Source organism: Tupaia chinensis, unplaced genomic scaffold (genome assembly GCF_000334495.1).
Source record: "Tupaia chinensis unplaced genomic scaffold, TupChi_1.0 Scaffold000399_1, whole genome shotgun sequence".
Classification (NCBI taxonomy): Eukaryota; Metazoa; Chordata; class Mammalia; order Scandentia; family Tupaiidae; genus Tupaia; species Tupaia belangeri.
Window position 1 is genome coordinate 926,341 of NW_006159901.1, and position 24,029 is coordinate 950,369.

At 38.2% G+C, this 24,029-nt stretch overlaps 1 protein-coding gene across 5 annotated transcripts in view; it reads right to left on the minus strand.

Annotated features, from left to right (window-relative positions):
• The window catches only part of JMJD1C (jumonji domain containing 1C), a 275,334-nt gene that overhangs the window by 64,697 nt on the left and 186,608 nt on the right, over positions 1-24,029 (minus strand). The gene's annotated exons all lie outside the window — the stretch shown is intronic.

The window sequence follows — 24,029 nt, forward strand, 5'->3', positions numbered from 1 at the left end:
GGGTGGAAATAATTCTAGCAACTAGAATTGGAAAATTTTTTTTTGTAATGTGCATGATTGAGTCATTATGCAGTGTGTACTGGATGGGAGATCGCATTTTGTGTGCTGTGATGATGCCTAGGGAAGGAATGTAAATTGAGTTACAAAAAAAAAAGTTTCAGGGAAAAAATATATATCTATTCAATGACTGCAGTAGGATATGTAGCCCCAGTTAGGTGCTACTTTATAGGATGCGTAAAGTTAGACTTGTGCTCATGGAAATGTGTGTGTCACCTGTGTTTGCTATGAGGGTATTTGGATTGATTAGGGTCTTTGGTGATTCAATAAAATGTGGGGGGAAAGCAAACATAGATACCAGAGACAGTGTGGGAGGAGAGCAGGAGGTGGCAGAAGGTAAGAGATAGGGAACCAAGGATGGGGGGAAAAAAGCAAAATATACAGAAAACAAGAAATGGAAGATCATTTGCTAAGAATAACATGTTTGTTGATGTGCTTGATTGAGACAATATACAGTATACTCTGGATGGAAAATCTCATTTTGTATGCTGTAATGATGTACAGTGAATGAATGCAAATACATAAATTGAAAAAAAAAAATCACACTAGGGATGTGTGTGCACATATGCTCAAAATCTCAACAGAAAGGAGAAATGGAGAAGACTGTGGTATGACCACACCCCATGGGCAGAGCTTTCTCCATTTCTCTCTTCCTCTGGTGAGCACATGTGCTCTCTAGAAATTAAAAATGTCTCAAGATGATCATTTTTGCTCATTTTCTGTTTAATCTTTGAATTTTCCACTCTGTTAAAACAGTTAAAAAACCACAATTCTTGAGATTTTTAAACGTTACTATAAGCTTTATTAAAATTTAAACCATTTTGTTTTTAACTTTGCCAGAAGGCATGTGTATTCACCATAGAGAGACAGAAAGAGGCAGAAAGAGGGAAAGGGGAAGGGAGAGAGAGAAATCACACCTAATGGGGAATGGTCACAACACAATCCTTTCCTCTAGATCTCTTCTCCCTTTCAGGGATTTTGGGCATACATGTACATATGCCTGGTATAATTTTCAAGTAGCTAGGTCCAGGACTCAAAGCACTGGATTGAACATGTTGCATCCAGCTGCCTTAACTACTAATGCCAACAGCAGGCCCACTGCTCTCTCCTTCTACTGAATATTTCAAGTTACTCTATTAGTTAATTTTGATATTCTAATTTGAAAAAGTGACTCTGAGCTGAAAGCTTCTACTAAAACAAAAAGTAAACAAACACACTGTACAGTTAACAGACTCCCACATGAGAAAAATTTGCTACAATTTTAGTCAATCCATTACAGTTAAAATGTGTTCAGGGCCAGCAGGTGGTATAACAGTTACATTGTTGTACTCCTGTGGTTCCTGTCCCGAATTGGTGGCTTGAAAATCATGCCAGGTGGGACTAACAGTTGGCATAATGGCTATGTCCCTGGACTCCCATGTAGTCGACAGTGGTTTGAGTCATGGACCCGGTGGCTTAAACTCATGCCAGGCATGTGTGCATACATGCCCAAGATCCAGAAAGGAGAATGGAGGAGAAGGGATTGTGGCATGGCCATTCCCCCTGGGGGCTGATTTCTTGCTTTCTGTCTCTCTGGCGAGCGCATGCACCCTATAGCAAAAACAAACAAACAAAATCAAAAAAACTAAAAAACAAAACAAAAAATAACTCTCCCAAAAAAGAGAGAAAGAAAAGGAAAATCATGCCAGGTGTGTGTGCATGAAGGCCCAAGATCCTGGGAGGAAAATAGAGAAGGGATTGTGGAGTTACCATCCTCCCTGGGGGGTGATTTCTCACCTTCCCTCTCAGTCTCCATTTCTTTATCTCCAGGGAGAGTACATGTCCTAAGCCAAAAATCTCTATTAAAGAAATAAAAGTGTCCATTAATCAGTAAAGCCTGAATATGTTTCAATGAGTGCCACTGACTTTAAACTCTTCACAGAGTATTAGTAACTTGTATAACTTATTAGATATATTCTCCCAGGAAAAGAGAGTACAGTCATTTTCACTTCCACAAGAATGCTTTGCTGTATCTAATATTGTTAAAATTAGACTAAATAGAACCAAATGTTAAATATTGCATGTGTGACAAAAGGAAAAATCTCAAACCACAATAAAATTAAAATTTACAAGGAAAAATAAATAAAAATAATGATAAAAATAAGGGTATTTTAGTGAATCTTTTATAACATTACTGGTAAAAATGTATATCCTGAAATTAAAATATTTCCCCAAAGGCATTTTTTTTTAAAGAGAGATTTTTACTATAGAGTTCAGATGTTCACTGGGGACGGGGGTGGTGTGGGGTGGAGGGAGAGATGGACAGAAAGCAAGAAATCATACCCCCCCACACACACACACGGAGATGGCCCCAATCCCCTCTCCTTCGATCTCTTCTTGGAGTTTCGGGCATGTGTATACCCGCAACCAGTAACAGTTTTAGGTCACCAGGTCTGGGACTTGAACCACTGTAAAACACATGGGAGTCCAGCGATGTACCCATTATACCATCTGCTGGTCCCAGAAAATCTATTGAGAACACCAAATACATAACCACTGTTCTGGCTCAAAATATCACAAATACCATCACAGAAACAGCTTATTTTCATCATTTTTCTATGACAATTTCAACTTACTTACTTACTTTATTTATTTACTGACTTTTGCCATAGGGCATGTGTGCTCACTGGAGAGAGATAAGAGAGAGAGAAAGAGAGAGGGAAAGTGATGGCCACACCACAATCCCTTCTCTTTCATTCTCCTCTTCAGATTTTGGGCACTCATACACATGCAACTGGTGTGAATTTGAAGCTGCCAGATTCAGGACTGGAACTATACTGGCCATGTGAGAGTCCAGAGTTTTGTCACTAGACTACCAACTGTTCCCAAGTGATTTATTTTTTAAAATTTGCTGGAGGGGGCAGCAGATGGCCTCTTGGTTAAAGGCAATGGACTCCTGCATGCCAACTGTGGTTCCATTCCAGAATATGGTGGCCTTCTTTCTTTCTGCTGTGCAGGTTTTTAAAAAATTTTAAAAATCAAGGACCAGCAAGTGGCACAGTGGTTGTCACCAGACTCTCCCACATGGTTGACTATAGTTCAAGACTCAGACCTGGTGACTTGCTTTCTCATTCTCCCTTTCTTTCACTGGTCAAATTGAAGAAAAATAATAAATGAATAAATTTTTTTTTTAAATTTAAGGTAATAATAATAAATTTGCTAGAGGTTATATGAGCTTGCTGGAGAGTGAAAGAAAGGGGGAAAAGTGAGAAACATCCTCCCAGGGGATGATCATGCCACACAACTTTATCCTCGGTTTCTCCCTCCTTTTGAGATTTTGGGCACATGCACTCATGTGCCTGACGTAATTTTCACACCACTGTGTCTAAGGCTTGAACCACACAGTTGGTCATTTGGGAGCTAGCCTGCCCACCTTACCCACACCAAGCCACTAGTTGGCCCCAAAATAAACATTTTAAAAAATTACTACTCTCAGAACAGCAGATAGCATAATGACTATGTTGCTGGACTCCCATGTAGTTGACACCACGGTTTGAGTCCCGCACCTGGTAGCTTAAACTCACAACAGACATGTGTGCGTGCGTGCCCAAGATCCCAAGAGGAGAATGGAGGAGAAGGGACTGTGGTGGGGCCATCCCCCCTGGGAGCTGATTTCTTGCTTTCTATCTCTGTCTTTCTGGTGAGTGCACGAGCTCTATGGCAAAAACCTACCTGCCCCCAAAAGACTATTCTCATCTAGCAGATGGCGTGGAGGTTAAGGCCGAAGAAATCCCACACCGTTTGAGTCCTAGACCTCATGTCCCACAGCTCACATGTATGTATGTGTATGTGTGCCCAAAATGTTGAAAAGAGAATGGAGGAAAAGGAATGAAGTGAAGGCATCTCCACTGGTAGAAAAGGTTTCTTGCCTTCTGTCTCCAGAGAGCTCAAGTTCTGCTCTGACCCCCCCCACCACCAAGGAACTAATTTACTCAATTATACCCATTTTTTGGAGTTTTTTCATTACTATTTAGCTACAGGACACTGTACTAATAAATTTATACTCACTATAGCAGTTACTTATAAAAATAAATTTATGATGCAGATATAAGAATTCCTGTTTTACAAATGAGAAAATTTAAACACAGGCGGATATAGATTTGTCCAGTTACACAGATATTAAGTAGTGGTGTAGAGACTTAACAAAAGCAGTCAGAACTAAATTTCAAACTTCCAGCTGCAACAATATAGACTGCACGTCTCAATCTGAAAAATGAAATTCTAAATATTTCAGAATTCAAAACTTTTTGAGCACCGACATAATCCACAAGTAAAATTCCACACATGACCTCTTGTGATGATTTGCAGTCAAAGCATTAAAATACAAAAATTTTGTATTTTTATCCTCAGGGTCTGTGTGTATGTATATATTTAAAAAAATAACTAGATTTTGTGTTCAGATTTGGGTCCCAACCTCAAAATACCTCACAAATGTATCAAAATATTAGGTTGTTGGAAAAGTCATGCCGTATCTTTCTATGTAAAAAAAAAAAAAAAAAAAAAAAAGCATCATGACTTCTCTCACAACCCAATATTAAAATCAAGCCAAAATACAAAAACCCCGTTCAGTCCCAAGTATTTCAGATAATGGATACCCAATCTATATTTCTTTTAATATCTTCTTGTTTTTGTATATCCCTAGTCTGTCTGGTCTGTAATGACTTTCTTTCTTTTTTGGGGGGAGGTTTTCGCTATAGGGCGCGTGTGCTCACCAGAAAGAAACAGAAAGCGAAAAATTACACCCCGGGGGGATGACCACGCCGCAATCCCTTTTCCTCCATTTTCCTTTCGGGATCTGGGGCACGCATGCACATGTGCCCAGCTTGAGTTTAAGCCACCAGGTCCGGGAATCAAACCATGGTTGACCACATGGGAGTCCAGTGACATAGCCATCATGCCAACTACTGGGGCCTATAAAGACTTTCTTAGTAGTGGATATAAGAGAGTATTTCAAACAGTTTGTGGAAAAATTAAATTAAATTACAAGTTTATTCTGCAAAAACTCTGATACCCAAGCATGGATTTTTTTTATAATATAAATATTTTCCATAAACTTTTTGGAGACTCCCAGTCATATAGCTATATTCCTAATACAAGCTTACAATTTTTATATAAATACTACAAAATATGTAAGATACATACCAAAAATATTTGGCATATACATGTTTCTTTAGCGAAATAAATTCCATTTTTTGCTTTGCTCTACTCATGTGTTTTTCTGAAAGTTTTTATCTTGCAAAGTTAATACACTGCATTTACAATGAGAAAAAGAAATCAAACTAGTTTTAAAATACAAATCTGATGCAAACAATCTGATTAACAATAATTTCCTGTTAGAAAATTAAAATTCATCTAAAGAAACTTAGTTTAATAAAAAATGAAATATAATCTGATAGTTAAATACTAAGATCATATTCTATAGAAATTTTTGTAGTTTAGGGGCTAGCAGGTGGCATAATGGTTAAAGGTGCTGGACTCTCACATGGCTGACCACAGTTTAAGTTCCAGACCTGGCGGCTTGCTTTCTCACCCCTTCCCGATCTCTGTCTCTCTCTGATCAAACTGGAAAATAATAATAAAGTTAACTGAAGTAATTCTTTTTTAAAAAAATAAGTAAACTGAAAAAAATTGTAGTTTAGAAATTTTGTTCATAACACATTTGAAAATGCTGTGCATTCTCTTAACACCATCAATATGATATGAGCTCAATTTTATAAAAATCACTAAAAATAACAATCTTGTAACATGTTTAGCACTTCAAAATTTACACACACTAAAAGACTTCTAAAAAGAATAAGAAAATTTTATTAATACACCAGTTAATATTCGAATGAACTTTATATAAAAACTCTGCTGGTCAAAAAAGTTTAAAAAATTCTGTAATATACTTTTGATAAACATTAAGTCATTAAATTTAACTGAGCTAGACGAAATACACTATCTTTACTGCTTAACAGATTATGGTAGAAAGAAACTTTAGTATTCAATAATAAACTTTATAGGAAAGAAAACTAACAAGAAACACACATTTAAATAAATGACCTTTAGGTATCAACCTGCAAAATAAATCACATTTTATACAGTTTTCAAACCTGCAGTAGCACTTGAGATAAAGATGATAGATTTGCTGGCATTACCACTCTTCAATCATCCTTGATGAGTAGTAATTGTTAGGTTTCAACAGATCTTAAATATACCTTAAATTGGGAACCAGCATTTAGCGTAATGGCTATGTCTCTGGACTCCCACATAGTCGGCCGCGGTTCGCGTCCCAGACCCGGTGGCTTAAAACTCACGCCGGGCGTGTGTGTGTGCATGCCCAAGATCCCGAGAGAATGGAGGAGAAGGGATTGTGGCGTGACCATCCCCTCTGGGGGGTGATTTCTCACTTTCTGTCTCTATGTCTCTCTCTCTCTGTCTGGCAAGCGCACGCGCCCTGTAGCATAAAACCTCTCCAAAAAAAGAAAAAAAGAAAAAGAAAAAAAGAAATATCTTAAATTAAGGTATGCGGGATGAATCCATTTCCAAACTCTAAAATTTCTGGACTGGCCTCACTCATATGCAGTGGTGAAGTGCTGTGCATCGATAAGTTGAATCCATATAGCCAATCAGGGACAGAGTCCTGCCTCAACAGTTTGAATACACATGACAAGGTTGAAGTGCCCAGAACCTTTGCAGAATGAAAAACTGGAGGAGAAAGGACTATGAAATAACTAGGCCCCACTGAAGGATGTTCTCTCTCCCTCTTTCTCTCCCTAGTGAACATGCACCCTTTGGCATAATAAAAGAAAATAATCTTTCAAAAGATCTGTTTTAGAGGAAATATATGTGTCAATATAAATATAATTTTGAAAAATTGCTATAGGGTATGTGCACTCATAAGAAAGAGAGACAGACACAGAGAGAACCCACCATGGGGAATGGTCAAGTAGCAAATACCTTCTTCAGTTCTCCCTCCTTTTTGGATTATGGACATGCATGTGCACACATCAACATGTTTTTCAAGCCACCAGGTCTGGATTTGAACCACGGTCAGCCATGTGGGATTCTAGATCCCCTAACCATTAAGACACAGGGCCAGCCTATATCTAGAATAAAATTAAAGGTTATATTAGCTAGCATATTTTCATTATATTAATAAAAAAAAAGTTACTACCAAGAGTTTCTCAGCTCTTTTCCCAACTATAACCAATCTTTTTTTTTTTTTTTTTTTTGGGAGAAGTTTTTACTATAGGGTGCGTGCGATTGCCAGAAATACAGAGAGAGACAGAGAAACAGAATGTGAGAAATCACCCCGCCCAGGGGGAATGGCCATGCCACATTCCCTTCTCCTCTTGGGATCCCAGGCATACACGCCCAGTGTGAATTTCAGCCACCGGGTCCAGGACTCTAATCACAGTCGACTATATGGGATTCCAGTGACAAAGCCATTATGTCAACTGCTGGTTCCACCAACTAAAACCAATCTTTCATTAAAATATTCGCTTAAGTAAACTTCATCTAAAACTGTAATATTTCATTCTAACTACAATCTACTAAATATCATTGGCATTAGGTTTCTTTTCTCTCAAAAATTACCAATTAAAACCCAGAACAATGAAGAAATTGTAAAACCACTTGAAAGAAAATGTGTTTCCTTCTAAAGACACATATTAATATTCTTTGTAATATCTTTAATAATAGTTTTGAACTTTTTATGGCAGTTCAAAAGTCTGGAAGGCAATTATTCTTGCAAGCTATTTATCTGCATGGCTTTTACACAGCTGAGTCATCATGAAGTTTAACTGACTGAGTCACCAGCTTACAGCATCTGCCAACCACAATTTACTAACTAAAGCTTCCTCAAACTTAACAATTGAACAAACTCAGGAAAGCCTAGGACCATTTCAGGTTTTCCAAAGTGTTTCTTTCAGAACCTGTGATCAACAAAAATAAAAACCCTGGGACCAGGGTTAGAGGGCGTTCGAACTAAGAAAGGTAAACTATATACTGCATACTTTGGGATCAAAACCTATCAAAACCTCTTATTGGAACCAGCAGTTAGCATAATGGCTATGTCGCTGGACTCCCACGTAGTCAACCGCGGTTCACGTCCCGGACCCAGTGGCTTAAAACTCACGTCGGGCACATGTGCGTGCATGCCCAAGATCCCGAGAGGAGAATGGAGGAGAAGGGATGGCGGTGTGACCATCGCCTCTGGGGGGGGTGATATCTCACTTTCTGTCTCTATGTCTCTCTCTGTCTGGTGAGCGCATGCGCCCTATAGCGAAAACCTCTCCAAAAAAAAAAAAAAACAAACTTATTTACAGTAACTAATACTGAATGAATGTATATATGTGGTTGTGCCAAGGACTACTTTTCATATACCATGTTGATGAACCAGAGAAGTAATCTATTCTGTTTACCTAAAATGTACACTCATTTAAAAATCTAAAAGTAAGAATTTCTAAATTAATAGCACACCACAGAATCTTTGGACTTTCACTTTTCCCATATATGACGATGGAAATAAACCTATGAACTTGAAGAACTATTGTTCTATACTTCTCTCTACTCATTAAATGGTAATACAATCTTTTTTTCTTTTGGAGAGAGATATTGCTATAGGGCACATGTGCTCGCCAAAGACACAAACAGAAAATGAAAAGTCATCCCCAGGTGGAATGACCACTCCACAATCCCCTCTGTTCCATCCTCCTCTCGGGATGCACCTGGCATGAGCCACCAGGGCTGGGACTCAAACTGCCAGATCTAGTCAACTACCTGGGAGTCCAACGACATAACCACTTCGCCAGCTGCTGGCCCCAAGAGTTAATACAATCTTAACACAAACAACTTCGCAAGTCACTTTTGTCTTTTATGACACACATAGACCAAATGCAAATACATGAGAAATGCATTATTTTAAGTCAAAAACAAAGAGATGGGAGCTAAAACTACAATTCTAAATCATCACAGTAAAATAACACCTTATTACCAAGTATTAATGAAGTTAGTATGCATAGAGCACAATGATCTCTAGTAACACTTCAGTGCTTCTAAAATGTTTAAGTTTAATGTATGTAGAAAATCTAATTAGAAAAAGGGGCAAGAGACCATAATTAAATGAAGCATACAAACTAAAGGATAGTTTGTCATTACAAAAGAGTAATGGGACCAGCAGATGGCATAATGGTTACATCGCTGGACTCCCACATAGTTGACCGTGGTTAGAGTCCTAGGCTGAGCAACTTAAACTCACTCTGGGCACATGTGCATGTGTGCCCACGATCCTGAGAGGAGAATGGAGAAGCGATTGTGGAGTGGCCATCCCCCCTAGGGGGTGATTTCTCACTTTCTGTCTCTTGGGAGAGTACACACACCCTATAGCAAAAATCTCTCTTAAAAATAAAAGTGGATAAGCACATGGCATGGAGGTTAAGGCAGCTTGACCTCACATAACTAATTATATGGATCAAGTTCTGAACCCAGCAGCTTAAAATCAAACCAGGTTCTTGTGTATATGTGCCCTAAATCCCTGGGAGAATAGAGAAGGGATTGTGGCATGGCCATTCCGATTCCAATTTCTGTCCTTGTCTGTCTCTGGTGACCACATGTGCTTCTATAGGAAAAAGAAAACTTAAAGAAAAAAAGAATTAAGATCATGTGCAACAAAATTTATATAGTTATTGCTTAATAAAAACACAAAGTTCCTTCATTTAAATAAAATATTAGCTAACAGGAGGTGGTGGTGTAGTGACTAAGGCGTTGGACTCCTACATGGCCGACTGGTCGGAGTCCCAGAACTAGCAGCTTGAGATACACAGGTTGTCTGTGCGTGTGTGCCCAAAATCCTGAGAAGAGTATAAGGAAAGGGGACTACGATGTAGCCAACCCCCTGGGGGTGGTTTCTCGCTTTCTGTCTCTCTGGTAAGCAAACACATCCTACAGCAAAAGTCTCGGAATAAACGACACACTAAACTAAATTTACATTTTTCATCAATACTCATGGTTATCATTACTATAATGCAGTTATAATTACTGACTGATGTAGTGTTGACTCTGTATCAAATTGTCCCAGACAAAATCTGAATTGTAACTGCCTTTTTTAAAGTTTACTTCTTCCATCAGAGAGAGTCAGTACCCCCAAACAAGTCTTCTAGTTGCAATTTACCCCTATCTTTACCCAGCCCCAGACCACAGGTAAATATATGCCTGGTGTACTTCGGGAGGTATGAACCTGGGTGAGGACCACCTTGCAGAGCATCATGTTTTATTGCTGTACCATAGTCTAGCCCTCTGTAACTACTTTTTGGTTTGTTTTGTAATCTCTTGTGCTATAAAGCTGCCAATCTACCATCATTTGTTTTTTAATTCCTCTTTTGACTTTTCACGTACAATAACAGAGAAAGGCAGATTAGGTAACTTCTTAAAATTATGTCTGAAATAGTCTGAGAATGTAGAATTAAGAGGCTCTCTTACTAATAAAATTTATTAGGAATAGATATTCAACAAGATTTTGAAACTTGGTGTCAAAATTACTGTCCCAAGGAACTGGTAATACATATGAGTCCAGTAGAACAAACAACAACACACATCTATGATACAGAATAAAAATAATTTTATATAGAATACAAAGGTGAAACAAAAATGGGAAGGAGGCTATCTAGATAGATACATGAGAAAAAGTGCCATAGGCAAGGAACTGAAACTAGAAAAAAAGCATCAATACTTAGATTTCTGAGTTGGAACTTTAAAAATGCAAGGGTACATGACAGGCTAGATGAGTGATCAGAAAAGGCTTTCCAGACAGAAGGAATTGCAAGCATAGAGGGATGAATCAGTATATGTATTTGGAGAGCTATAAGTATACTGGCAGGTGAGGGGAAAGAATGAAAGACCTTTAGTGTATATAGAGCTCTGTAATAGCCTAGATAGGAAAAGGTGAGAACTTTAGAGATGGGAAGAATGGGAGAGATATAACCAATGTTAAGGAGACAGAATCAGCAATTCTTTTTTTTTTTTTTGAGAGGTCATTGCTTTAGGGTGTGTGCGCTCACCAGACAGACAGAGAGAGACATAGAGACAGAAAGCGAGAAATCACCCCCCAAGGGGGATGGCCACGCTGCAGTCCCTTCTCCTCCTGGGATCTTGGGCACACACACACACGTGCGCTTGATGTGGGTTTTAAGCCACTGGGTCCAGGACACGAACCGCGGTAGACTACGTAGGAGTCCAGCAACATAGCCATTACGCTAACTGCTGGTCCCCAGAATCAGCAATTCTTGAAGACCAATAAATATAAATAAAAGAGGACCCAAAATATTCCCAGATGTTGATCTATGTGATAAATGGAATAGATAAGGTATACCATTAGCTGGGATACAGAATGATCGGGAATAAATATAAAATCTGGATGTTGAAACCAGCAGTTAGCGTAACGGCTATGTTGCTGGACTCCCATGTAGTCGACCGTGGTTCGAGTCCGGGACCCGGCAGCTTAAATTCACGCCAGGCACGTGCGCGGAATGGAGAAGGGATTGGGGTGTGGCCATCCCCCCTGGGGGATGATTTCTTGCTTTCTGTCTCTCTGTCTCTCTCTGTAGGGTGAGTGCATGTGCTCTATAAGCAAACAAACAAACAAACAAAATGGATGTTGATTCTTAATAAATAGATTAAATGTGTTTCACTTTCTCAGTAATAGCTACTCTGATTTCCTATTAAATACTCTAACTATTTTGGTACTGTGGTAAAGCAAGTGCTCAGCAAGGGTGGAAGCCATATGGCTGCTATAGGTATGGATCCCTGTGTTAGCCTAAGAACATTGCTGTGCATGGATGTTCAGGACACTGAGAACCTGGAGGGCTAGAGAATGGGGATGTCATACTGATGAGACCCTAGAGGGGTTATTCTTTTCTCTCATTACCAGTGCATGCATATGTGCTTTCTCTCACAAAGCAAAAATCTCAAACCTGCTCATTACTCTTCCTATTCCTGTTCTTACACTGCTTTCCTTTTTTATGTCATAGCACTTATTGATCTCTATATCAGAATTTGCCTGCTTTGTTTATTTTCTTATTTTGCTGAAATTGTTTATTAAATGGAATTTTCCAATTATTATTCTTGGACCACAATTAACAGTCAGTAACTGAAACTGCAGTAAGTGAAACCACAGATATTTAGTATTTATTTTGCATCTTTTAGAATTTAATCTTCATGGGGCAGAATTTCTGTCTGAACAGTGCCATGCACATCCAGATGCTAAATAGACAGTTGTTAACAAATGACAGTACAGCCAGGAAGCTTAGGCTAGTTTGGAATTCTGAAGACAGAGTTTTAAAAACCAGTAGAAATATGACACTGCTTGGGGTGAGTAGTGAAATGGAAAGATATCAAAAAAGAAAACCATCCAACTTAAAACTGTAGAAAGAAAAAGACAGCCAGCCAGCAAGTTCTTGTAAGTAAGAAAACCTGAAAAGAGGTATCAGAGAAACATAAAAATGTAGAATTTTTAGGACAGTGACCTAGTGTTAAATATAAAGGTTTTAAAAAATATGTGGAAACTTTTTGTTTTTTAAGGTTTTTACCACAGGGTGTATGTGCTCCCTTGAGAGAGAGAGAGAGGCAAAGTGAGAAATCAACCCCCAGGGGGAATGACTATGTCACAATCTCTTCTCTATTCTTCCTCTTGGGAACCTGGGCATGCATGCACACACAACTAGTTTGATTTTCAAGCTTCCAGGTTTGAGACTTCAACAGTGGTTGGCCATGTGGAAATCCAGCACCTTAACCACCATGCCACCTGCTGGATTTCAAAAAATATTTTACACCGTAATAAACACATACTTTAATTCTAATTTCCCACGAACTTTAAGTATCTGCCTTGTAGTTTTTAGTATTCATAATAGAGTGTATGCATGCACACATCAAAATGTGAGAGTGAGAGAGATGGGGGGGAGGAGGGAGAAAGAGATAGCACCCTCTCTAAGTTCTGATAATAGACCCCCTTTTCCTCCAGCCCACTGGATCTTGGGTACTCATGTGCTTATTTCAGGTTGGGTGAGTTATTAGTGATTGAAATCATGGTTGCCTTGTGGGCTGGGATCTGGCTTCTCTTGAGCAGTGTGTGACAGCTTCGCCAAGGGAAATGGCCACCTCCCTTAATTTTAAGAAATTATTAGCTATTGGCAGAGTCAGATGGTGGTATAGCAATAAAATCATTGATCTGTGGGGCAACCCCACATGAGAGTATTACCAGTACAAGTCCAGAGGTAGATCATGGTGTCAGAACCCTGCTGGGGTTGTTTCTCTCTGTCTCATTCATGGACAAGCTAAATAAGTAACTTAAGAAAGAAAGAAAAAAACTGGAGTAAAAGAAAAATGATTAGCAATTTTAGCAACATCACTTTTATAGAAGTGAAGGTAGAAGCCAGGGTGCGATAACTGGAGATGACACTAGGAGATAAGAAAACAAACATAAAAGGTCACTTTTTAAAATAAAGAACTGTTTGATTTAATTTTATTTATTTACTTATTTTTTTTAACATGACAGAGCGAACGAGAGAAGGAGAGAGAGAAAATGAGACAGCAAGCCACAAGGTCCGGGACTCAAACTGTGGTTGGCCATGTGGTACTCTACTGCCCTTAACCACCATGCCACCTGCCAGCCCCAAGGTCACATAGTTTTACACCAACCTGCTATGGAACAAAGGAGTAAGATAAGGCTATAACTAGAGTAAGTGTGATGAAAGAACACTTATTTTTTTATAAAAGAAAACAGTTTATGAACCAGCCTGGTGGTACAATTGATAGTAAACTGAACTGCAGTGCTGGAAGTTACATGACTAACTATAAGTTTGTATCCCTAGTCAGCCTGGAAATATACTGTGTGCCAATGTCCCTAAGAAGCTGAAGAGTCAGAGAAAGGCTCATAGCATGATAAGACCCTTCGAGGATTTCTCTAGGTTTTAATATTTGGTAAGTGGAACAAAGTATCTGTGAAGATAGGTTCTACAATACAAGATAGACTAGTCTTTTAAAACATAAGGCAGGGAGAAGAACAATTTCATAAGACTATAAGACACACAAATTTGAGTATATCCCCAGTGAGATATATACTAGACACAAAAAGAAAATGTGAATCAGGCTGGCCCTGTGGACTAGAGATTAAGGTAGCCAGAATACACACAGGCCAACCATGCTTCTAATCCAATGGAATGCTTTCTCCCTCCCCCACCCCTCTCTCTCTGGCTAGTGTACACACCTTCTGGCAATTAAAACTTAACAAAACAAATAATGCTTTTATTTTCTTAAATGCACTCTTTCTAGGATCCTTCCATTTTATATTTCAGCTGACACTTCTTAGCCTCTTTCTGCCTCCATTTTTATTCAACACATTTACTTTCTTCTAATATGTGAAATAGTTAAATTTGTTTGCTGTCTGTCTTTTCCTACTCAAAGTAAGTTATATGAAGGTAGGGAATTTTTGTTTTGCTTTTGTTCGTAAGTTTTAATGCAAAATACTTTCATAGTGCCTAGACATAGCAAGTACCCAATACATATTTGTAAAATTGAAGTAGCAGTGAAAAGGATATATGGCTGAGACAAGAGAAAACAAGGTAATGAAAGGTGTAAAAATAGGCGAAAGAACAGGATGTTATGGGGGTTCCTCTTGTAACCTCAATTTCCTCTGCACAGCAGGAGAAAGGTCATCTACTAAGAGAAAATGAGGAAGCTGAGTAGAGTAGTGCATTTGCTTTAGGAAACAGAAGCTCACAGGAGACATACTAAAGGATGTTAAAAGATACCGTGGGTAGGCTAGGCTCATAATGGAGATAACACAATGGCACCAAATTGCAGGCACCAAAGGCAAATTTTCTCCTGCAGTCTTCAGTACCTAGGGCAAGCCTGTTCAATGGAATTTTCTTTCTTTATTCTTCTTCAATTTTACCAGGGAGTGTGAGAGTGCACCAGATCCAGGACTAGAACTGGGGTCATCCATGTGGAATTCAGTGCCTTAATCACCACCATACCACCTGCCAACTCCTTCAATGTCTATGATAGAAATGTTGTATATCTGACTGTCTCACATATGACTATAGAGGTACTTGAAAAGCGGCAAGCATGATTAAGGAACTGAACTTTTACCTCAGTATTACTTAATTTAAAGGGCAGCATGTGACTTGTGGCTACCAATAATACTGCAGATTCAGCATATGAAAGAGGACAAGAGCAAATAGTAGGAATGTTCCAAGATAGGAAATTAATAAAAGGCAAAGATGAGAGAAAGATAAAGGCTTAATGTAGTTTAGGCTCACACATTAAGGCAGAGCAGAAACACAGGTACCCTGCAAGGTTAGAAACCATATGACGACACAGTCAGATACCTGGGCTGGTCTGAAAACATGTCAGAATGTGCAGGTTTCCAGAGTAGCTGAGGAGCTGGGAAAAGGGGATCAGGGCAGCGTCCAGGCTGCCTGCATATATGCCTGTCTTTTTCTTTCATGCCCTACACCCATCAATAAAAAAATAAAAGATAGGTGAAATAATATATGACATAGGAAAACATCTTGGTCTGAAAATATAGAGAGGAAAGTAGGAAAATGTAGGGAACACACTAATAATCATCTGTAAAGTGATAAAGGCAGTGAATGACATCTTTTGTTAACTCAAGGTTTAAAAAACAGTAACTTCTAATAGGCTTCTCGCAAACACATATGATCAGGAACAGAAATTTACTACCTATTTTCTTAACTATCATATACATTAGTTTATCACAAAATTTATGAACACGAAGTACTTTCATAAATAGTATCTCATAGAAAATGGCAAGAATATTGTGAGATAAATATTATATACCTACTTTATAAGCAAAAAAAATTTAAAGTGGCAACATAAACTGTATCTGTTGCCTAGCAATTTAGTAGCAAGCACCAGAGTTCAGATCTGAGCTTGAGTTAGACTGTTCTACTCCAACTGCAGAAACTTTAATAGACATAAACTTTTACTTCTACCCAAAGTGTCAAACTCTTGAGAAGCTAAGTTTTATATATGTATGTGTATATGACTAGATTTATATCCTTAAATAAAATCTCAATAAAACTTGGCAGCTTGACTAGCTATGTGAAGTCACGTGGGTCTCTCCCCGGGCACACCTAGGGCTGGGGGGTTGGTAATGTCATGAAGATCCTGTTGGATGTGCTCCACCCCCTTCATCTATCTGTCTTTAATGGAGGAAATAAACTCAGTAAGAGAAAATTGGTAATATATTCTACCACTGTTGTGTGATGACTTTGGTTTGTCCTTGTGTACTTTAAAATTTGATTAATTTGGGGAACCAGCAGTTAGCATAATGGCTATGTCACTGAACTCCCACGTAGTCGACCGCGGTTCGCGTCCTGGACCTGGTGGCTTAGAACTCACGCCGGAAGCATGTGCGTGCGTGCCCAAGATCCCAAGAGGAGAATGGAGGAGAAGGGACTGCGGCATGAACATCCCTCCTGGGGGGTGATTTCTCACTTTCTGTCTCTATGTCTCTCTGTCTGTCTGGCGAGTGGATGCACCCTATAGCAAAAACATCTCCCAAAAAAAAAAAAAAATTGATTTAATTTGTAAACTGTTTCTGATTTTAATAATATTACCACTAAAGTCCTTAGAGTAATAGGGTGAAATGCAGAGCTGCCCAATTGTGCCATAATATAAGATGAATTCATTACAAATATAAATTCACATATGAATATTTATGCCGATTTATGGAACAAGGCACAATCAGAAGTAGATACCTTGAGAAGTGATGAAGACCAATAAAAACAAGTTTCAACACTCCTCCTTTACAATGCTAGTACTGGATATCATCACATACTCTTGCTTGGCCAGGGCAGAGCCTACAATGCTTCCCAACACTAACAACATGCCAGACAGATGTTCCCAGTTGATGTAAGATTTCCTAACTGATATACACATACATATGTATGTATATATTTTATAAATATAAAAATATATTAAACATTAAAATATTTACAACATTGGGCCTTCTTAAGCATTGGAAGGAATGATGACGATGTGAGGGAGCTTGACTCTTCATTTATTTAAACTTGGAGGGGGGGGGGCGGGAATGAGAAAGCAAGCCGCTAAGTCTGGGACTCCAACCAGTAGACCATGTGGGAGTCCAGTGCCCCCAACCATTACTCCATTTGCTGGCCCTAGAACTCAACTTGTTGAAGAAAGAAATGAACGTGATTAAAAGATAAAAACCCATTCTTCTTGGAGTAATCAGGTCGCATGGAGTCCCATATGCCCAATGTGAACTGGTAGCTTGAAAATCACACTGGACAAGTATGTGTGTCCAAAATCCCAGAATGGAGAAGGGACTGTATGTGGCCATTACTCCTGCGGGGTGATTTCTAACTTTCCCTCTCACTGTCTCTCTCTGGCTAGTGAAAGCATCCATAAGGAAAAAAGCTAAAAAAAAAAGAAAACAAGTCCAGCGTTTTGAAATGCTTTAAGTATTTATTGTGTTTTTGAACTGCACATACTGGATTATGTATTAAAGGCCCTTAACAGCTTTAAGACAATATACAAAAGGAGACCATACACGTCTAGATTTTTGATTCATCCTTTGTATACAGAATTCTGTGTGTCCAAAAATTACTATGGCAAAAAGGAAAAGGGTTGCTATGACAGTTCCATGTGTAGTGTTAGATGTCCAGTTCTGGAAAAGTATTGAATTCCCACCTCCCACCGCCAATTTGTTAGAGAGGGCACATGAGAGACAAAGAGTGAGAAAGCACATCCCCCCCACCCCACAGGACAGTCATGCTACAATCCCACTCCCATTTCTCCTTTCACGATATTGGATATGTATGCAAATACACCCACTGTGTTTCTCAAAGTTGCCAGGTCTTGGGACTCAGACTGCACAGCTGGCCATGTGCAATATAGCTGCCCTAACCACCATACCACTGGCTAGTCTTGAATTATCACATACAATATTTATATATAACATGTAATATTTTTATAAATAAAAATATATTCTGTAAATACATGTTTATGAAATTTATATATAGTTCCCCTAAGGTTTTTGCTGTGTGTACCTAACAGAAAGAGACAAAGAAAGGGATAGTGAGAAATCACCCCTGAGGGGCAAGGCCACACCTCAATCCCTTCTTCTCTGTTCTCTTCTCTGGCTTTTGGGCATGAATGCGCACGTTGGTGTGCTTTTCAAGCCACCTCCACACCACCTGCTGATCTCAGTCCTGAATTTTTTAATCGTTATTTTATATCATTTATAGATACACTGGAAAGACAAAAACAGGGACTCTTCACTATTAACCGATTTCTAAAGACTAGGTGCTTAGGCAACTTGGCTTGTAAGAGAGAAGTTAGAGTACGTCTTTTGGCGTGCTGTGGTAGTACAGGGTATGTATTTTTCAACAGGACACCATGCTAGAAAAATCTAATTCTAGCCATATAAAAAGGATATATTAGATAAGCTCCAGAAAGTGCAGACACACCATAACATAGTAACATAAATCTGGCATTGTTTTTATTTGTACTGAACACTACTATGGGTACACAATAAAGAACAAATTTATGAATGAAATATGTAGTCTTGAGTGATTGTGAACATTTCGTGTAGTGAATACTAAATGACTGCAGGAGGAGACAAAGACTGAGAAAGGAAATTCCCAGCAGTGAAGAACTGGTCATAAGTCTGAATAGTCCTTAGACAGCTAGGTCATTAAGTAAGGAGTGACTGTATTTTCTCACATTTAGAACGCTGGCAGCATCTGAGAGGTCATACTAGCATCTTGCTGTGTGCTGACCACTTCTAAATTAATTTCACAAGACTTCTTTGAATGCTTCCACTTTTTCAGTTAAATTTTAATCTATGGCCCAAAGGCTCTAAATAAAGGCTGGAAGAACGCTGGGTAGGAGAAGGAGGGGTAACAGTTAGGTGGAGATTATTCCATTAAGCAAGGAGACTAATTAATGACTAGGAAGAGTGCCAAAGGCGTACAGTATGCCAGAGCCACTGATGCCTACCATCCTACAATGCATAACAAAAGAAAGAGTCAAGTATCAGTAGCACCCATAACTGTTCATTTTATGTGTCAACTTGGCTAGGCTGTGGTGCCAGTTGTTTGGTCAAACACCAGCCTAGATGTATTGACACTTTTAGATATGATTACCATTTAAATCAGCAGACTCTTAGTACTGCAGATTATTCTCCACAATGTAGACAGATTTGATTAAACCAGTTAGATCCTCTAAGGAAGAAGGAATTCTGCTTCCAGACTGCCTTCAAACTTGAGACTGCAATATCAACTCTTGCCAGAATTTCTAGCTTGCCGGCCTGACTTGTGAATTTTGTACTTGTAAGACTCTACAATTTCATGAGCCAATTCATTAAAATCTCTCTTTATACAGACACATACATAGCCTCTCTAATACAGCAATAGCACCCCTTTTGAGAAGGGCTACTAACTTTCCCCTTTATCTCATCTATGTTACTTCTAACAGAACAGTAGCCTTCTGAAAGGAAGAAAACAAAGAAACAGGCTAACATCTGGTATTCCTGCACAGTAATTTTCACTAATGTACACAGGTTCTATTTAAAACCTATGGCATGCTGACATAATTATATACGTCTCTCCTTCCAACCTGAAAAATAATCAAACATTTACCTATTTTTAAATTGACAAAGAGGACAAAGCAGAATGTAGCAAAAAGTGAATGTCTATGTAATCAAAGAATCTTAAACTGACCTTTAAAAACTGGGTTTACTGCCTAATAATTAATATAATAGGAGTTGAACTCTAAAGATTGATTTGGTGTTTCAGAAAACCTCATCAGAAAAACAGAATACTACACTTCCACATGATTATCTTAGGGTTACCAATCATTTGAACAACGTAAGCACCTGCTGAAAAGGTGGAAAAAAAACAGTGGCGTCCCGTGTAATAAGTGTGGTATTGTCATAAGAACAAATAGGTCAGAAAATAAAATAGAAAGCTCAGAAATAAATGTAGCACAAATGATCAAATAATTTTCAACAAAGGTGCCAAGACTGTTCAAAGTGGGAAGGGCAATCTTTTCATAACATGGTGCTGGGAAAATAGGACATTTACAAGCAAAACAATGAAGATTGGGCCCTCACCTTGCACAAGGTTAACAAAATTAACACAAATGTAAGGACCAAAACTAGAAAACCCTCAGAAGAAAACAAAGGGATCTTCATGAAACTGATTTTGGTAATAATTTCCTTAGATACGACACCACAGGCAGACAAAAATAAATAAATTGGACTTCAACAGCATCATTTGTGTATAAAACATAACAAAGGAATTTATATTCAGAATAAAGAACTTCTACAACTCAACAGCAAAAAACCAAACAAACAAAAAAAGTTGAAAGACAGAAAAGAAAAAACAAAGAACTTGAATGAACATTTTTTCCAGGTGTATCAATTAGTTCATTAAAAACCCTGAACCCTATTATTTATTGATTAATTGCTAGTACTGTTTATCTTTAGTCTGAAGCTTAGGAAGACTTGGATTTTAAAGACAATTTTTTTTGACCAGAGTCTGACAGAGATGCTTTTTATGAACAATTTTGCCTAGAAAGCATGTATGCTCACTGGAGAGAGACAGGAGAGGAAAATGGGGGATGGCCACACTGTAATCCCTTCTCTTCAACGTCTCTACCCTGTCAAGATTTTGGGTACTCATGCATATGTGCCCTGATTTCTCAAGCCAAAAGTATCACAGCACTGACACCACTGGGTAGGCCATGTGGGGCCAATGGGCTGTCTTAACCATCAGGCACAGAATTATCCCCATCAGTTCATTTTGAAGTGTTTTTGTTTTTCAAGTGAACTTTGAGCAGATCTGGGTCCTCAGAATACTTATATATACAACAAAGAAAACTACACAGAGAGGAAAAAAAAACACCTTACTATTCTCTTAGATTACTCTGCCTACAGAAAACAATGCACAGGAGTATAGCTTGATACCAGGAGATGGAATGTCGAGGGGAATCGTGCAGCCAATAAAATGAAAGAAAACCTTAAGTCTTCATTTTAGATGTCAATTGTAAGGGGAAAAAATTGTCAAAAGAGAAGAGAATGATGTGCAAGTAAGCAGATACTTCACTTTTCACAAAGGCACAGTGGTATAGCAGAAATACTATCTTGGAAACTCAAGTTTTGGGTTCAGGTTTGGTTTTGGTACCACTGGCTGTGCAAAATTAAATGCCAAGTTACAACTTTGCTAAACTACACTTTCTTTGCCTATAAAAACTACCACCATATATTCTTCCCCTTCCTCATATTTTTTACTTCCTCTCTTTTCAGCCTTTCATTCTCCTAAAATATCTACTTCTAATTTTAGTAAAAAACAAATATTAGATCTAAAATCTCTTGGTAAAGGGCAGTTCAGCAAAGTGACAGACACACCAAAGTCGAATGGAGACCAGAATTAATGAGAAGCAAAACCTATGAATAAGCAGATGAAACTTGTCTAAAGAAAGGAAACTGGGGGTGGGAGTGGGGCTGGTAGAGGACAATGTGACTTGCTTTTCTGACTCCCTAGTTCCCAATTCCTATTTGAATAAGACTCAACTATACTTAATTCCTATGGAAGTACCATGAAATTACTTCCTGTACCTTTACAATATGCACTCATTTTAAAATTCAATCTAGTTTCAGTGAATTTCAATACAGGCGATATTCTAATTTTTAAGCTAAGACTTCTTGAAGAGTTGTATGGGGCAAGTCATGGCATACCAGTCACGAAACACCCATACCTTGCACGTGACAGAGCCACATGTCCATGATCTGGGCTGGCTGCAGCTATACTCTAATATTACCCTATTGGGGGTGCCTGCCTCTCTCTCTCATGGAATGGAAGAGAGAGGAGGGGAAGGGAGCGGAGGGGAGGGGGAGAAAGAAAAGAAATAAAAGACATGACAAGACAATGAACAAAGCAAAACAGAGTTGTGTGTATTTAAAGCTTTACACAAAATTAATAATTCCATCTGCTTTCCTTAAAAGGCTCACATAAGAATGAATTAAACCAATGCACATTAAAATATTTTGGGAACGGTCAAATTTTTAAAATGTAAAATGTTAACATAACGCTGAGAAAAGTTTTATTTTTAATTTTAATATGGCCATATTTTACTAAAACTTCCCAACTGGAAAAATAGATAAATACTATCATTCTATTTTGATGGACAAAAACAAACTACAGAATCTTTCTCAATGGTAACTAGTGATGACTTAGAATCTTAGGAATCTGGTATCTACAAGCATATTTTCATGTACTTTTACATTCATAACAGCAGCCACAAAAAATTAAAAAAGAGACCGGCAGATTTTTCAGCATATGATCATACCAGATTTGGGATAAAACAGAAAACTACTGCAGTGACTTATAAATGCTTTTTAAATCTGAGTATTGCAGAATGGCTCATATTCAGGCCAAATTTCAGTCAAAATAACATGTTCCTGGACTCCAATGGATACATTTTCAACACATCAAGTTTTGCAACCCATTTTTTACAAATGAAGAACTCCTTCTAATGGCAGAAGATAAGCATTTGGGTTAATCAAAATATCTGCTTTATAACACTTTAAAAAGCATGTTTTAATCATTTTTCAAAATTTGGCTATATAAAATCGGGTAGCCGGGCAATAGAAGGAATACTTACACAGACTATAGAGCAAGATTATCAAAATTTAAGAATGATGTACCAAGTTTAAATAATTTTTTAAAAAAAATCTTAAATAAGGAAGTACTATGACTGTTTCAGCTACTGATTTTTTTTTTGTTGCTGTTGTCCATCCTACTACCCTGGCTTTGGCTTGGCTCTATTATTGCAAGCTGTCACTTTTGACTAGAAATGGAAGAAAGCCAAGTAGTACACAATAGCTGCTTCCGGATCTGGCCTCAACTCCTAGACCACCCCCAGGCCAAACCTGCCCACAGATGCTAATCCTACCAAGCAGATAATCTATCAGTAGTCAGATCACAGCTATGGCCATGAGCCTTTTTTTTTTTTTTTTTTAAATTCTTGCTATGATCTTGTACTTTAGATTTTTAGCACAGACATCCCTAAGTTTCAATTAGATGAAAGGCAAACCAAAAAGGGAAAGGCAGGTGTGTAAGAAAACTAACTCAAAAGCACTCTCTTAAAATAAACCTAGTTTTAGATAAAATGGCTCAATCTCAGGAAGATAAAAACTTCAATAAAGACATAACTTGATTAGACTAATAATGCTGCTAAGAAAAGGCTGTTTTACCATCTTAACAAAAATCACAGAATTTGGGCATACTGTGCTAGGAGGGAACTTCAAAGCTCATTTAGTCTGACTCTTTAATGTTTAAGAGGATCTCCAACCTACACTATTACATTCACAAAGCCTCTCTCTAGAACCAAACAAAAAAAAAAATCAACTCTGTACCCAAGTATCATTTATACTTTTATTAAAAAGAAAATAAAACTTTTCACAAATAAGCAGATTTTGACTTTCCCTGAAAAAAAGGTTAAGGATGTGTGTTGTGAAGGGTAATATCACAATAGGGTTCTACAGACATCTTTCTAATATTTTCCTAAAACAATTGTTTAAGATGTCACCATGATATCTATGTACACTTTTTCTTTTCTTCTTCTTCTTCTTTTTTTTTTTTTTAAGGTTTTTGCCATAGTGTGTGGCTCCCTGGAGAAGCAGAGAGACAGTTGAGAGGGAAAGTGAGAAATCATTCCCCAGAGGGGATGACCATGCCTAGATCCCTTCTCCTCCATTCTCTTCTTAGGATTTTGGGCACATACACAAAGGTACACAACATCTACACCTCCTTCTTTTTTTTTTTTTTTTTGGAGAGGTTTTTGCTATAGGGTGCGTGCGCTTGCCAGACAGACAGAGACATAGAGATAGAAAGTGAGAAATCACC